Source organism: Carcharodon carcharias, chromosome 11 (genome assembly GCF_017639515.1).
Source record: "Carcharodon carcharias isolate sCarCar2 chromosome 11, sCarCar2.pri, whole genome shotgun sequence".
In the NCBI taxonomy this organism is placed as follows: Eukaryota; Metazoa; Chordata; class Chondrichthyes; order Lamniformes; family Lamnidae; genus Carcharodon; species Carcharodon carcharias.
In genome coordinates this window covers 100,916,636-100,930,634 of record NC_054477.1, presented here as the reverse complement: position 1 = coordinate 100,930,634, position 13,999 = coordinate 100,916,636, and positions in this window count along the sequence as shown.

Genomic DNA, 13,999 nt, shown 5'->3' with positions numbered 1-13,999 from the left:
ACCTCTGGACAGTTTAAACTGCGAGACTTCTGGACAGTTTAAATAGCAAGACTGCTGAACAGTTTAAACATTGTGAAAGCTGGACAGTTTAAACAGCGACACTTCAGGACCGTTAAAACAGCGATACTTTGGGCCAGTTTAAACTGCGAGACTGCTGGGCAGTTTAAGCAGCGAGACTTTGGGACAGTTTAAACAATGAGACTTTGGTACAGTGTTAAAAATGAGACGTTGGGACAGTTTAAAGAGCAAGACTTCTGGGCAGTTTAAACAATGAGACTTCTCAACTGTTTCAACAGCGAGACGTTGGGACAGTTTAAACAGTGAGGCATCTGGACAATTTAAATTGCGAGACTTTCAGGACAGTTTAAACAGCAAGACTGCTGAACAGTTTAAACAGTGAGACATCTGGACAGGTGAAACAGCGTCACTCTGGGCAGTTTAAATTGCGAGACTTTGGGACAGTTTAAAGAGCAAGACTGCTGAACAGTTGAAACAGTGAGACTTTAGGACTGTTTACGCAGCGAGGCACCTGGGCAGTTTAAAACCAAACTTCTGGGCAGTTTAACCAACGAGATTTCGCGGCAGTTTAAACAGCGAGACTTTGGGTCTCATTAAACAGCGAGATTTCTGGACAGGTTAAACTGTGAGACTTTGCGACAGTTTAAACAGCGAGACTTCTGGGCAGTTTAAACAGCGAGACTTTGGGACAGTTTTAACAGTGAGACATCTGGGCAGTTTAAACTGCGAGACTTCATGACAGATTAAACAGTGAGACATCTGGACAGTTTAAACTGCGAGACTTCTGGGCGGTATAAAAATCAAAACTGCTGAACAGTTTAAACAGTGAGACATCTGGACAGTTTGAACAGCGACACTTCAGGACAGTTTAAACAGCGAGACTTTGGGACAGTTTAAACAGTGAGACATCTGGACAGTTTGAACAGCGATACTTCAGGACAGTTTAAACAGCAAGACTGCAGAACTGCTTAAGCAGTGTGACATCTGGACAGTTTAAACAGCGAGACTTTGGGACAGTTTAAACAGTGAGACATTTGGATAGTTTAAACTGCGAGACTTCTGGACAGTTTAACAGCAGGACTGCTGAACAGTGAGACATCTGGACAGTTTAAACAGTGAGACTTTGGGAAGATTAAGCAGCCAGACTTCGGGACAGTTTAAACAGCGAGAATTTGTGAGAGTTTAAACAGCAAGACTGCTGAACAGCTTAAACAGTGGGCCATCTGGACAGTTTAAACGGCGAAACTTCGGGACTGTTTACTCAGCGAGACATCTGGGCAGTTTAAACAGCGAGACTTCTGGACAGTTTACCAACGAGAGTTTGCAGCAGTTTAAACAGCGAGACTTTGGGTCTTATTAAACAGCGAGACTTCTGGACAGTTTAAACAGTGAGACTTTGGGAAGTTTAAGCAGCCAGACTTCGGGACAGTTTAAACAGCGAGAATTTGGGAGAGTTTAAACTGCGAGACTTTTGGACAGTTTAAACAGTGAGGCTTCAGAACATTTTAAATAGTGAGACTTTGGGACAGTTTAAACAGCGAAACTTTGGGACAGTTTAAACACTGAGACTTTGGGACAGTTTAAACAGCGAAACTTCGGGACTGTTTACTCAGCGAGACATCTGGGCAGTTTAAACAGCGAGACTTCTGGACAGTTTAAACAGCGAAACTTTGGGACAGTTTAAACAGCGAGACTTTGGGGCAGTTTAAAAAGTGAGTCTTCTGGACAGTTTAAACAGCGAGACTTTGGGGCAGTTTAAACAGTGAGTCTTCTGGACAGTTTAAACAACGAGACTCCTGAACAGTTTAAACAGTGAGACATCTGGACAGTTTAAACAGCGACACTTCAGGACAGTTTAAATAGTAAGACTGCAGAACAGCTTAAACAGCGAGACATCTGGACAGTTTAAACATGAGATTTTGGGACAGTTTAAACAGTGAAACATCTGGACAGTTTAAACAGTGAGACTTTAGGACAGTTTAATCAGCGAGACTTCGGGACTGTTTACTCAGAGAAGCATCTGGGCAGTTTAAACAGCGAGACTTCTGGGCAGTTTAACCAACGAGATTTCGCGGCAGTTTAAACTGCGAGACTTTGGGTCTGATTAAACAGCGAGACTTCTGGACAGTTTAAACAGTGAGACTTTGGGACAGTTTAAACAGTGAGACTTCGGGACAGTTTAAACAGCGAGACTTCTGGGCAGTTTAAACTGCGAGACTTTGGGACAGTTTAAACAGCGAGAGTTTGGGACAGTTTAAAAAGCGGAACTTTTGGGGCATTTTAAACAGTGAGATTTCTGGGAAGTTTAAACAGCGAAACTTTGGGACAGTTTAAACAGCGAGACTTTGGGGCAGTTTAAAAAGTGAGTCTTCTGGACAGTTTAAACAGCAAGACTGCTGAACAGTTTTAACATTGAGAAAGCTGGACAATTTAAACAGCGACACTTCAGGACAGTTTAAACAGCGAGACATCTGGACAGTTGAAACAACGAGACTTTGGGAACGTCAAAACATCGAGACTTGGGGACAGTTTAAACAGTGAGACTGCTGGACAGTTTAAACAGTAAGACTTTGGGACAGTTTTAACAATGAGACGTCGGGACAGTTTAAAGAGCAAGACTTCTGGCCAGTTTAAACAGTGAGACTTCTAGGCAAATTCAAGAGTGAGACTTCTGTACCGTTTAAACAGCGAGATTTTGGGACTGTTTAAACAGCGAGTCTTCTGGACTGTTTAAACAGCGAGACTTTGGGACACTTTAAACAACAAGACTGCTGAGCAGTTTAAACAGTGAGACATCTGGACAGGCTAAACTGCGAGACATCATGACAGTTTAAACAATGAGACTTTGGGACCGTTTAAACAGCGAGACATCTGGACAGTTTAAACGGCGAGACTTCGGGACAGTTTAAACAATGAGACATTTGGACATTATAAACAATGAGACTTTAGGACAGTTTAAACAGCGAGACTTCTGGACAGTTTAACCAACGAGATTTCGCGGCAGTTTAAACAGCGAGACTTTGGGTCTGATTAAACAGCGAGACTTCTGGACAGTTTAAACGGCGAGACTTTGGGACAGTTTAAACAGCGAGTCTTCGGGACAGTATTTTCTGCGAGACTGCTGGACAGTTTAAACGGCGAGACGTTGGGACAGTTTAAACAGTGAGACTTCTGGACAGTTTAAACTGCGAGACTTCTGGACAGTTTAAACAGCAAGACTGCTGAACAGCTTAAACTGTGAGACATCTGGACAGTTTAAACAGCGACACTTCAGGACAGCTGAAACAGAGAGACTTTGGGACTGTTTACTCAGCGAGACATCTGGACAGTTTAAACATCGTGACTTCTGGGCAGTTTAACAAACCAGATTTCGCGGCAATTTAAACAGCGAGACATTGGGTCTAATTAAACAGCGAGACTTTGGGACAGTTTAAGAAGCGGAACTTTTGAGGAATTTTAAACAGAGAGACTTCTGGGCAGTTTAAACAGCGAGACGTTGGGGCTGTTTAAACAGTGACTCTTCTGGACAATTTAAACAGCGAGACTTTGGGACAGTTTAAGCACGAGACTTCTGGGCAGTTTAGAGAACGTGATTTCTGGACAGTTTAAACACCAAGACTTCTGGGCAGTTAAAACAGTGAGACTTCTGGACAGTTTAAACAGCGAGTCTTCTGGATAGTTTAAACAGCGAGACTTTGGGACAGTTTAAACAGAGAGCCTTCAGGACAGTTTAAAGAGCAAGATTTCTGGACAGTTTAAACACGGAGACTTCTGGGCAGTTAAAACAGGGAGACTTCTGGACAGTGAAAACAGCGTGTCTTTGGGACAGTTTATTCTGCGAGACTGCTGGATAGTTTAAACAGCGAGACGTTGAGACAGTTTAAACAGTGAGACATTTGGACAGTTTAAACTGCGAGACTTCTGTACAGTTTAAAAAGCAAGACTGCTGAACAGTTTTAACATTGAGAAAGCTGGACAACTTAAAGAGCGACACTTCAGGACAGCTTAAGCAGCGAGACTGCTGGGCAGTTTAAACAGTGAGACATCTGTACAGTTTAAACAGTGAGACTTTGGGACAGTTTTAACAATGAGACGTTGGGACAGTTTAAAGAGCAAGACTTCTGGACAGTTTAAGCAGTGAGACTTCGAGGCAAATTTAAGAGTGAGACTTCTGGGACAGTTTAAACAGCGAGATTTTGGGACAGTTTAAACAGCGAGTCTTCTGGACTGTTTAAACAGCGAGACTTTGGGACAGTTTAAACAGTAAGACATCTGGACAAGTTAAACTGCGAGACATCATGACAGTTTAAACAATGAGACTTTGGGACCGTTTAAACAGCGAGACATCTGGACAGTTTAAACTGCGAGACTTCTGGACAGTTTAAACAGCGAGACTGCTGGACAGTTTTAACATTGAGAAAGCTGGACAATTTAAACAGCGACACTTCAGGACAGTTTAAACAGTGAGACTTTGGGACAGTTTAAACAGCGAGACTTTGGGGCAGTTTTAGCAGTGAGTCTTCTGGACAGTTTAAACAACGAGACTTTGGGACCGTTTCAACAGCGAGACTGCTGGACAGTTTAAACAGCGAGACTGCTGGATAGTTTAACCAGTAAGACTTTGGTACAGTTTTAACAATGAGACGTTGGGACAGTTTAAAGAGCAAGACTTCTGGACAGTTTAAACAGTGAGACTTCGGGCAATTAAAACAACGAGCCTTCGGGGCAGATTCAAGAGTGAGCCTTCTGGGCCGTTTAAACATCGACACTTTGGGACAGTTTAAGCAGCGAGTCTTCTGGACAGTTTAAACTGCGAGACTTCTGGACAGTTTAAACAACCAGACTTCTGGGCAGTTTGAACAGCAAGACTCTTGAACAGCTTAATCCGTGAGACATCTGGACAGTTTAAACTGCGAGACTTCCGGACTGTTTAAACAGCAAGACTGCTGGACAGTTTAAACAGTGAGACATCTGGACAGATTAAACAGTGAGACATCTGGACAGTTTAAGCAGCGAGACTTCTGGACAGTTTAAACGGCCAGACTGCTGGACAGTTTAAGCAGTGAGACATCTGGACAGTTTAAACAGTGAGACTTCTGGACAGTTTAAGCAGCGAGACTTCTGGACAGTTTAAACGGCCAGACTGCTGGACAGTTTAAGCAGTGAGACATCTGGACAGTTTAAACAGTGAGACTTCTGGACAGTTTAAACAGCAAGACTGCTGGACAGTTTAAACAGTGAGACATCTGGACAGATTAAACAGAGACACTTCAGGACAGCTTAAACATTGAGACTTTGGGACAGTTAAATCAGCGAGACATCTGGGCAGTTTAAACAGCGAGACTTCTGGACTGTTTAACCAACGAGATTTCGCGGCAGTTTAAACAGCGAGACTTTGCGTCTGATTAAACAGCGAGACTTTGGTGTGGTTTAAACTGCGAGACTTTGGGACAGTTTAAACAGCGAGACTTTGGGGCAGTTTAAACAGTGAGTCTTCTGGACAATTTCAATAGCCAGACTTCTGGACAATTTAAACAGCGAGTCTTTGGGCAGTTTAAGCACGAGACTTCCGGACAGTTTAAACAGCAAGATTTCTGGACAGTTTAAAGACCGAGACTTCTGGGCAGTTAAAACAGTGAGACATCTGGACAGATTAAACAGTGAGACATCTGGACAGTTTAAGCAGCGAGACTTCTGGACAGTTTAAACGGCCAGACTGCTGGACAGTTTAAGCAGTGAGACATCTGGACAGTTTAAACTGCGAGACTTCTGGACAGTTTAAACAGCGAGACTTCTGGACAGTTTAAACAGAGACACTTGTGGGTACTTTAAACAGCGAGAATTTGGAGCAGTTTAATCAGTGAGACTTCTGGACAGTTTAAACTGCGTGTCTTTGGGGCAGTTTAAACAGCGAAACTGCAGGATTGTTTAAACAGTGAGACTTCTGGACAGTTTAAACAGTATGACTTCTGGACAGTTTAAACAGCAAGACTTTGGGATATTTTATGCAGTGAGATTTCGGGCAGTTTATTCAGCGAGACTTTGGGGCGGTTCTTTTTTTAAGGAAAGAAACTTAAATAATTTTCTACCTGGCTTAAATTTAGGTTAAGAGTATTTTAGCTAATGGCATGGCAGGAGAGCTCAGCCCAGTGTGTTGCACAGCCTGCAGAATATGGGAAGTCTTAGACACTCTTGATAGTCTGGATGATCACATCTGCAGGAAGAGCCACAGGTTTGACCAACTTGAGTGCCAGGTTTCAGAGCTTAAGCATCGGCTGGAGGCACAGCAGTGCACCCGCTAGTCTGAGAGTTATGTTCATAGCATGTTTTTAGATATGGTCACCCCGAAGCTTAAGGAAGCATAGTCAGAGAAAGAATGGGTGACCACTAGTCAGACGGAGGGAGGCAGGCAGATAGTCATGAAAGACCCAGAATGCATCTTACTCAAGAACAGTTTTTTCTGTGTTGGAAAATGGCGAGAGTGACGGTTCCTCTGGGGAGTGCAGCCAGAGCCCAGCTGCTCAAGGGGGGAGGAAAAAGAGAGAAAGAGCAGCAGTGGTAGGATTCTCAATAGTAAGGGGTACAGAGAGGTGTTTCTGCAGCCACAGATGTAATTCCAGGTAGGTGTGCTGCCTCACTGGGGCCAGGGTCAAGGATGGCACTGAATGGCTGCAGGGCATTCTGAAGGGGAAGGGCAAACAGTCGGAGATCATGGCTCACATTGGTACCAACAATATAGGTAGAAAGAGGGATAGGGTCCTTCAACAAGAATTTAGGGAGCTAGGTAGCAGATTGAAAAACAGGACCTCAAAGGTTCTAATCTCTGGATTACTGCTGGTGCCACATGTTAGTGAGTATAGGAATACATGGATAGAGCAGATAAATGTATGGCTGAAGAGTTTGGTGCAGGAGGGAGGGCTTTAGGTTCCTGGATCACTGGGTCCATTTCTGGGGAACATGGGACCTGTACAAGTCCAAATGGTTGCACCTGAACCAGAATGGAACCAGCATCCTTGCGGGGTGGGTTTGCTCATGCTGTTGGTGAGGGTTTAAACTGATTTGGCAGGGGGGATACGATATGGAGTGCACAGACAGGTATAGAAGAAAAAAGTAGGGGGTGCACAGACAAGTATAGAAGAAAAATCAAGTCAGTCTGGAAGGCAGAGCATATCTAGTCAAGGTAAGGCACAATGCAGCATAGCAAGGCTTTGTGGCATTTATTTTAATGCAAGAAGTCTTGCAAGTAAGGCAGGTGGTTTGAGGATGTTGATTATCACATGGGGATATGATATCATTTCTATCATGGAGATATGGTTGAGGGAGGGGCAGGACTGGCAGCTCAATATTCCGGGTTATAGGATCTTCATGCGAGATGGTGGGGTGGGGGGTGTAACAGAGGAAGTGGTATTGCAATATTGATCAAGGAGTCAGTTACTGCAATAAGGAGGGATGATATCTCAGAAGGTTCCTCAAGTGAGGCCGTATGGGTAGACACAGAAAGAGGGCAATCACACTACTGGGAGTGCACTATAGACCCCCAAACAGCCAGGGAGAGATAAAATGGCAGATATGTAGGTAAATCTCTGGGAAGTGTAAAAATAATAGGGTAATAGTAGTAGGGGATTTCAACTTCCCCAATATTAACTGCGATAGACAAAGGGTAAAAGGCTTAGAGGAGGCTTAATTCTTAAAACGTATCCATGAGAGCTTTTTAAGCCTGCATGTAGAAAGTCCTACAAGAGAGGGGGCAATGCTGGGCCTAATTTTAGGGATCAAGCCAGGAAATGGTAAAAGTGTCGGTGCAAAAGCATTTCGGTGATAGTGACCATAACTCAGTAAGGTTTAAGCTAGTTATGGAAAAGGACAAAGATGGACTGGAAATAAAGGTTCTGAATTGGGAGAAGGCTGATTTTAATATGATAAGACAGGATCTGGCCAAAGTGGACTGGGAGCAGCTACTTGTAGGAAAATCTACATCAGAGCAATGGGAGTCATTCAAAATAGTGAGAGCCAAAATGTTCCCATAAAGATGAAGGGTGGGACCAAGAAGTCCAGAGAACTCTGGATGTTGAGGAACGTACAGGATCGGAAAAGGAAAAAAAGAAAGCTTTTGCTAGATACCAAGGGCTCAAAACAGCAGAAGCCCTTGAGGAGAATAGAAAGTGCAGGGGGTTACTTAAAAAAGAAATTAGGAGAGCGAAGAGGGGGCATGAAAAATCACTGGTGGGTAGAGTAAAGGAAAATCCAAAGATATTTTATAAGTTTATTAGGGGCAAGAGTATAACCAGGGAAAGAGTAGGGCCCATTAGGGAACAAAGTGCCATTCTCTGTGGGGAGCTGGAAGATGTAGGCAAGGTTTTAAATGAGTACTTTGCATCTGTATTTACTATAGAGAAGGATGATGTAGGTATAGAAATCAGGGAGGGGGACTGTGATATACTTGAACAAATCAGCATTGAGAGGGAGGAAGTATTAGCGGTATTAGTGGGCTTAAAAGGGAATAAATCCCCAGGCTCAGATGAGATGTATCCCAGGCTGCTGTGGGAGGCAAGGGAGGAGATTACAGGGGACCTGACATTAATTTTCAAATCCTCTCTGGCCACAGGAGAGGTGCCAGAGGACTGGAGGACAGCTAATGTGGTACCATTATTCAAGAAGGGCGATAGGGATAAACCAGGGAACTATAAGCCAGTGAGTCTGACATCAGAGGTAGGGAAATTTTTGGAAAAAATTCTGAGGGACAGAAGTAATCTCCATTTGGAGAGGTAAGGGTTAATCAAAAATAGGCAGCATGGCTTTGTCAGGGGGAGATCATGTCTAACAAATTTGATTGAATTTTTCAAGGAGGTGACTAGGTGTGTAGATGAGGGTAGTGCAGTTGATGTAGTCTACATGGACTTCGTTAAAGCTTTTGACAAGGTGTCACATGGGACACTGGTCAAGAAGGTAAGAGCCCATGGGATCCAGGACAATTTGGCAAATTGGATCTAAAATTGGCTTAATGGTAGGAGGCAAAGGGTGATGGTCGAAGGCTGTTCTTGTGACTGGAAGTCTGTGTCCAGTGGTGTACCGCAGGGTTCGATGCTGGGTCCCTTGCTGTTTTTAGTGTATATTAATGATCTAGACATGAATGTAGGAGGTATGATCAGTAAGTTCACAGATGACAGGAAAATTGATGTTGTGCTAAATAGTGAGGAGGAAAGCCTTAGACCACAGGATGATATAGAAGGTCTGGTCAGATGGGCAGAACAGTGGCAAATGGAATTTAATCCTGAAAAGTATGAGGTAATGCATCTTGGGAGGATTAACAAGGCAAGGAAGTACACAATGAATGATAGGACCCTAAGAAGTACAGAGGATTGGAGGGATCTTTGTGTGTATGTCCATAAATCCTTGAAGGCAGCAGCACAGGCAGATAAGGTGGTTAAGAAGGCATATGGGATACTTGCCTTTATTAGTCGAGGCATTGAATAAAAGAGCAGGGAGGTTACGATGGATCGGTTTAAAGTGTTAGCTAGGTCACGTCTGGAGTACTGTGTGCAGTCTGGTCACCATACTGTAAGAAGGATGTGACTGCACTGGAGAAAGTAATGAGGAGATTCACCAGGATGTTGCCTGGATTGGAACGTTTCAGCTATGAAGAGAAATTGGATAGACTGGAGTTGTTTTCCTTGGAGCAGAGAAGGCTGAGGGGGGACCTGATTGCGGTGTACAAAATTATGAGATGTATAGATAGGGTAGATAGGAAGAAACTTTTTCCCTTTAGTAGATGAGTCAATAACCAGGTGGCATAGATTTAACGTAAGGGGCAGGAGGTTTAGAGGGGATTTGAGGAAAAATATTTTCATCCAGAGGGTGGAGGTCATCTGGAACTCACTGCCTGAAAGGGTGGTAGAGGCAGAAACCCTCATAACATTTAAGAAGTATTTAGATGAATACAAGACTACGGGCGAAGTGCTGGAAATTGGGATTAGAGTAGATAGGGGCTTGATGCAGTCATGATGGGCCGAAGGACATCTTTCTGTGCTGTAAGATCTATGACACTTTGACTTCATCTCAGGGATGTGTATTAGCAAATCTGTAGAGAGTGTGGTTAAGAGTGTCAACAAAAAAATTAGTCTTGCACCTCTGACCTTGAGAGATCACCTAATGATGAATAATGATCTCCAAAGCAATGATGTTCTGCTTTTTTATAATTTGATTGCAGGTCTCCAGTTTTGCTCAACAAGTTATCCCAGAGGTCCATAACATGTTCCAAAGATCAACTTTAGATCAGCTCCATGATCCAGCTGTACTTAAACCAGTTCATCTCCTAACTACTAACTAACTTCTAACTACCTACTACTAACCTAACCACCTACTCCAAGCCTCTTTCTCTATCGCAGTTTGTCCTCTTCAATTAAAGATACATCAAATCCTTTGTAAGTCAACCTAATTTTTCAGAATCCCTTAAACTGTACTTTTCAATCCAGCATTTTTATCCATTATGTTTCAGAGATGTCCATTGAAACAACTGCCAATGGAGTATGTATTGGTAATTCCAACATTTTAATTTTAACTTAAAAATCATTTTGTAGCAATCTGATGTAATATACCTTTAAGATGAATACTGTAATGAAAGATCACATGATCTTGGTATCCAATAGCAGACTAGTGTGGGCTACCTCTGTAGTCAATAGTCTTGAGTTAGAGGCTGAAGTGTAAATACAGAGTTTGAGTTGTAAGCACACAAGTGTAAGTAAACAGAATGTGTTTCTTCTAAGAACGATCTACTGATCTTCTCTGTCTATGGTATCTACTCAGTCACCCCGAAACAAGTGTGCAACTTGGATCCTTAAGTCCCAACAAACCAGGGTACAGGAACCAACACATTTCAAGGAATTTTGTGTATGCTTTACATTGGTTATCCCATGTAAACTATCCTAGCACGTAATTCACATTTATTGTGTTCATACTATGACTATCAGCCGCCTCATTCTTCCTCAGCCTGCATAAAACTGCTCACACTTTGAATTTTAAATCAGATGTATCTCACTTTCTACACATTGACCTGCCCTTGCACTTCAAACTATTTCGACTAACTCTACCTTTCATCAAAAATTGATCCTCCCCAAAAAATACCCTCCAATAACTGCAAACCTAAGATGTTGGGAGCAACATTCAATTTCAAAAAATAGGTGTGGGAATTGCAATGTATGATAACCCCATGCTGTTCTTTCCCAATGCACTGTTAAGGAGCAGGGAAGAGCTCAGCACCAACTTGACACAGGACTTTCCACAGAACTTGGAGCCTATTCTCACCAGCATGAAAGTCATGGCCAACTCTGAGAACATCTGTGGCTCAATCATGATACAACACCTGATGGTTGACTTCTTGGTTTTCATTACAGCACAAGCAGGTGACAACTAACGATTGAGAGTGCATTGGACGCTCAGACTGAATTATGCAATTTCAGTTTGCTGCATCACAGGCTCATCTTATCTGTGGTTACCAGTGTTCAAAAGACTTACTGTATCTCAGCAGTCCAGCAATCTGTGCTCCAACACTTTGCTAGGATTGCTGTGGCACCATGCTGTGCAAGTGGCAGTGGCTTTATGGAGCATGAACATGCTGTCCTCTCTCAGGATGGCCATTTTCATGTTCACCATTATCACTCTGCCCTAATGGTTACCAATCAGTCCAGAAAGCTGCTGCCCAGGCTGAGATAGTGCAGGCCTTCAATGCCCAGAGCTGCTCGAGGTTGCCCTGCAAGGTCATCCTTTCTATTTTTTTCACAGAACGTGGGCATTGCTGGCTAAGTCAACATTTATTGCCCATCCCTAATTTCCCCTGAGAAGGTGGTGATGAGCTGCCTTCTTGACTGCTGCTGTCCATGTGGCATAGGTATATCCACAGTGCTATTAGGGAAGAAGTTCCAGGATTTTGAACTAGTGACAGTGAAGGAACGGCAATACATTCCCAGGTCAGAATGGTATGTGGCTTGAAGGGGATGTTGGAGTTTTCCTGCAACTGCTGCCCTTGCCCTTCTAGATGGTAGCGGTCATGGGTTTGGAAGGTGCTGTCAAAGGAGCCTTGGTGAGTTGCTGCAGTGCATCTTGCACATGGTACACACTGCTGTTACTGTTTCAGTGGTGGAGGGAATGAATGTTGAAGATGATAACTTGGGTGCCAACCAAATGAGTTGCTTTGTCCTGGATGGCTTTGAGTTTCTCAAGTTGCACTCATACAGGGAAGTGGAGTGTGTTCCATCACACTGGTGGCTTGTACCTTGTAGATAGTGGATGAGTAAATGGTGGGGAGTGAGGTGGTGGGTTACTCACCACAGAATTCCCAGCCTTTGAAATGCTCTTGTAGCCAAAGTATTTATGTGGCTGGTCTAGCTCAGTTTCTGGTTAATGATAGCCCTCAGAATGTTGATAATGGGGGATTCAGCAATAGTAATGCTATTGAATGTCAAGGGGAGATAGATTCTCTATTCTTGAAGACGGTCATTGCCAACAGTGGTGTGGTATGAATGTCACTTGCCACTTACCAAGCCTAAATGTTTTCCAGGTCTTACAGCATTTGGACATGGATGGCTTTGGTATCTGAGGAATTGGGAATGGTGCTCAATATTGTGCAATCATCAGCGAACATCCCACTTCTGATCTTATGATGGTGGGAAAGGTCGTTGTGAAGCAGTTGAAGATGGTTGAGTCTAGGGCACTACTCTGAGGAACTCCTGCAGTGATGTGTTGTGACTGAGATGATTGATCTCCAACAACCACAACCACCTTCCTTTGTGTTAGGTATGACTCCAATCAGTGGAGAGTTTTCCACCTGATTCCCATTGACTTCAGTTGGGCTAGGGCTCCTTGATGTCACACTCAATCACATGTTACCTTGATGTCAAGGGCAGTCACTCCCACCTCACCTCTGGAGTTTAGCTCTTCAGCCCATGTTGGATCAAGACTGTAATGAGGTCAGGAGCTAAGTGGCCCTGGTGGAGCCCAAATTGAGCACCAGTGAGCAGGTTATTACTGTATAAATGCCACCTGATAGCACTGTTGATGACACCTTCCATTATGTTGCTGATTATCGAGACAAGACTGATGCGGCAGTGATTGATCAGGATGGATTTGTCCTTTTTGTGGCCAGCACAAAACTGGGTAATTTTCCAGATTGATGGGTAGCTGCCAGTTTTGTAGCTGTAGTGGAACAGCTTGGTTTCAGGTGCAGCAAGTTCTGGAGCACAAGTCATCAGTCCTACTGCCAGTATGTTATTAGTGCCCATAGCATTTGCAGTACCCAGTGACTTCAGCCATTACTTAATTTCATGTGGAGTGAATTGAATTGGCTGAAGACTGTAATGCTAGGGAACCACAGAAAGAGGCCCCTGCAGTCCTGCCTACTGAATGTCAGCAATCATATATCACCATACTACAGACACTGGAGTAACACTGCATAGGAGCACTGCAAAGACACATAAAAGACAGGTGCTAAGGGAACACATTCGAGTGGTTAGCTGACTTTTGCATAGAATGTTGGACTGTTTAATTTCTAAATTTGGTTTGTGGTGGTCCTTATTTCAGCATGGTGGCCAACAGGACACTGTGATGGTCATTAACAGAAAGATGGTAAGATTTTGGACTGCTGACGCGTGGGAAATTGAAGTTGCTTTCACTGGGTTCTGCCATCAGATGTGTTGCTCACAGACCAACCAGACACAATGGGGTTGTGTTTGTTGTCTTTGCCCTTCCTCACCTCTGCTTCCTCCTCTGTTTGCTCTTCCTCTTCCTCTTCCTCCTCAACTGTTTCCTATAAACCTGGGGCTGTCTCCTTATGATGGTGAAGTTGTACAATATGAGGCAGACTACAGCAGATCCTGGCACAAGCACTGCTGAATACTGCAGAGCTCCTCCAGAGTGGCCAGGCAGGGCCCAGTTTGAACACCCCAATGGTCTGTTTGATCACATTTTCTGTGTCAGCATGGCCCTTGTT